Source organism: Trichosurus vulpecula, chromosome 5 (genome assembly GCF_011100635.1).
Source record: "Trichosurus vulpecula isolate mTriVul1 chromosome 5, mTriVul1.pri, whole genome shotgun sequence".
Taxonomy (NCBI): Eukaryota; Metazoa; Chordata; class Mammalia; order Diprotodontia; family Phalangeridae; genus Trichosurus; species Trichosurus vulpecula.
In genome coordinates, this window is record NC_050577.1 from 74,939,916 (window position 1) to 74,943,794 (window position 3,879).

The 3,879-nt window shown below is 41.0% G+C and overlaps 1 pseudogene; it reads left to right on the forward strand.

Moving 5' to 3' along the window:
* The first annotated feature begins 211 nt into the window (after positions 1-211).
* Positions 212-3,879, forward strand: LOC118850364 (annotated as a pseudogene).

The following is a 3,879-nucleotide window of genomic DNA, read 5'->3' on the forward strand; positions in this document are numbered from 1 at the left end:
CAAGAAACATCCCAAGGAAAAAGAAGAGCAAGAAATCAAAATGACTGTCTGATGAGGCTTTACAAATAATTGAGGGAAAAAGGAAAGCAAACGGTAAAGGAGAAAGGGAAGATATACTCAAATGAATGCAAAATTCTAGAGAATAGTGAGGAAAGATAAGGTTTTTTTTTTTTTAAATGAGCAATGAAAATAAATAAAAGAAAACAACAAAATGGGAAAGGCAAGAGCTCTCTTCAAGAAAATTAGAGATATGAAGAGAAACTTTTATGTAAAAATGGGCATGATAAAAGACAAAAATGGTAGGGATTTAATAGAAGCAGAAGAGTTTAAGATGAGGTGGCAAGAATACACAAAAGAACTATACAAGAAAGGTTTTAGCATTACTAATAACCATAATGGTGTGGTTACTGATCTAGAGCTAAATATTCTATAAAATGAAGACAAGTGGACCTTAGGAAGTATTGCTAACAATAAGGCTACTGGAGGTGATAGAATCCCAGTTGAACTATTTAAACCCCTAAAGATGGCACTGTTAAAATGCTGCACTCAATATGCCAGAAAATTTGGAAAATACAACAGTGGTCACTGGTTTGGAAAAGATCTATTTATATCCCAATCCTAAAGAAGGGTAATGTGAAAGAAAGTTCAAGTGACGAAACAATTGTGCTCATTTCACACATCAACAAAGTTATGTTTAAGATTCTGCAAGCCGGGAGCGGAGCCAAGATGGCGGCTGGTAAGCAGGGACTAGAGTGAGCTGTGTACCAAGTCCCTCAAAAAACCTATAAAAAATGGCTCTGAACCAATTCTAGAACGGCAGAACCCACAGAACAGCAGAAGGAAGCAGAGCTCCAGCCCAGGACAGCCTGGATGGTCTCTGGGTGAGGTCTATTCCACACAGAGCTGGGAGCTGGGAGCTGGGAGCTGGGAACGGAGTGGAGCAGGGCCCAGCCTGAGCGGCGTGGAACAACCAAACTTGGAGGCAGGCTGACGGGGCCCCTAGTGCCCTGAATATGTGAGCTCCGGCAGTTACCAGACCCCTCGACCCACAAACACCAAAGACTGCGGAGAAGGTTAGTGGGAAAAGCTGCGGGAGTGGAAGGAGTTGGCGGTTCGGCTTCCAGCCCTGGGGGCAGCGGAGGTGGGGCAGCTACAGTTGCTGCTGCTTCTGGCCCCAGGCCCACCTGGTGGGAGAAATTAAGTGGTGGATCAGAGCAGGAGTGCAACAGCCTGCTGAAGATCTAAGCCCAGCCCAGGCTGGGGGTTCTTGAGGAAGGAGTAGTGCGGGTCTGACAGAGCTGGCACCTCCCCCCCAAACGTGGAACATAGAACTCGTTAGTCCACAAGCAGTCATACCCCACTGAAAAACTCAAGGGTCAAGTTAGTTGGTTGGGAATATGGCCAGGCAGCGAAAACGTGCCCAGATTCAGTCTCAGACTTTGGATTCTTTCTTTGGTGACAAAGAAGACCAAAACATACAGCCTAAAGAAGACAACAAAGTCATAGAGCCTACAACAAAAGCCTCCAAGAAAAACATGAACTGGACCCAGGCCATAGAAGAACTCAAAAAGGATTTGGAAAAGCAAGTTAGAGAAGTAGAGGAAAAATTGGGAAGAGAAATGAGAAGGATGCGAGAAAACCATGAAAAACAAGTCAATGACTTGCTAAAGGAGACCCAAAAAAGTACTGAAAAATACACTGAAGTAAACCACACCTTAAAAAACAGACTAACTCAAATGGCTAAAGAGCTCCAAAAAGCCAATGAGGAGAAGAATGCCTTGAAAGGCAGAATTAGCCAAATGGAAAAGGAGGTCCAAAAGACCACTGAAGAAAATACTACTTTAAAAATTAGATTGGAGGAAGTGGAAGCTAGTGACTTTATGAGAAATCAGGATATTATAAAACAGAACCAAAGGAATGAAAAAATGGAAGACAATGTGAAATATCTCCTTGGAAAAACCACTGACCTGGAAAATAGATCCAGGAGAGATAATTTAAAAATTATTGGACTACCTGAAAGCCATGATCAAAAAAAGAGCCTAGATACCATCTTTCAAGAAATTATCAAGGAGAACTGCCCTGATATTCTAGAGCCACAGGGCAAAATAGAAATTGAAAGAATCCATCAATCACCTCCTCAAATAGATCCCAAAAAGAAATCTCCTAGGAATATTGTTGCCAAATTCCAGAGCTCCCAGATCAAGGAGAAAATACTTCAAGCAGCCAGAAAGAAACAATTTGAGTATTGTGGAAACCCAATCAGAATAACCCAAGATCTGGCAGCTTCTACATTAAGAGATCGAAGGGCTTGGAATGCGATATTCCGGAGGTCAATGGAGCTAGGATTAAAACCTAGAATCACCCACCCAGCAAAACTGAGTATCATGTTCCAAGGCAAAATATGGATTTTCAATAAAATAGAGGACTTTCAAGCTTTCTCAGTGAAAAGACCAGAACTGAATAGAAAATTTGACTTTCAAACACAAGAATCAAGAGAAGCATGAAAAGATAATCAAGAAACGGAAATTGCAAGGGACTTACTAAAGTTGAACTGTTTTGTTTACATTCCTACATGGAAAGATGATGTGTATGATTCATGAGACCTCAGTATTAGGGTAGTTGAAGGGAATATGCATATATGTATATGTATGTTTATGTATATATATAAGTGAATGTGTATGTATGTATATATCTATGTGTATATGTATGTATGTGTATATATATGTGTTTATATATATGTATGTGTATATATATATGTGTGTGTGTGTGTGTGTGTGTGTGTGTGTGTGTAAAAGAGAGAGAGCAGACACAGGGTGAGTTGAAGATGAAGGGAAGATATCTAAAAGAAATAAAATGAAATTAAGGGATGAGAGAGCAACATACTGAGAGAGGGAGATAGGGAGAGATAGAATGGGGTGGATTATCTCGCATAAAGGTGGCAAGAGGAAGCAGTTCTGTGGGAGGAGGCGAGAGGGCAGGTGAGGGGGGAATGAGTGAACCTTGCTCTCATCAGATTTGGCCTGAGGGGGAATACCATACATACTCAGTTGGGTATCTTACCCCACAGGAAAGAAGAGGGAGGAAGATAAAAAAAAAATAAAAGGTGGGGGGGATGATGGAGGGGAGGGCAGATGGGGGTGGAGGTAATCCAAACAAACACTTTGGAAAGGGGACAGGGTCAAGGGAGAAAATTCAATAAAGCGGGATGGGTTGGGAAGGAGCAAAATGTAGTTAGCCTTTCACAACATGAGTATTTTGGAAGGGTTATACATAATGATACATGTGTGGCCTAGGTTGAATTGCTCAACTTCTTAGGGAGGGTGGGTGGGAAGGGAAGAGGTGAGAGAATTTGGAATTCAAAGTTTTAAAATCAGATGTTCAAAAAAAAAAGTTTTTGCATGCAACTAAAAAATAAGATACACAGGCAATGGGGTGTAGAAATTTATCTTGCCCTACAAGAAAGGAAGGGAAAAGGGGATGAGAGGGGAGGGGGGTGATAGAGGGAAGGGCTGACTGGGGATCAGGGCAACCAGAATATATGCCATCTTGGAGTGGGGGGAGGGTAGAAATGGGGAGAAAATTTGTAATTCAAACTGTTGTGAAAATCAATGCTGAAAACCAAATATGTTAAATAAATAAATTAAAATTAAAATAAAATAAAATTAAATTAAATTAAAAAAAAAGATTCTGCAAGCCAGGCTTCAGCAATATGTGAACCAAGAATTGCCAGAAAAGCAGGCTGGTTTTCTAAGAGTCAGAGGAACTAGAGACCAAATTGCCAATGTTCACTGGATTATAGAGAGAGCAAGGGAGTTCCAGAAAAACATTTCCACCCACTTCATTGACTACACTAAAGCCTTTAACTGTGTGAATCACAAC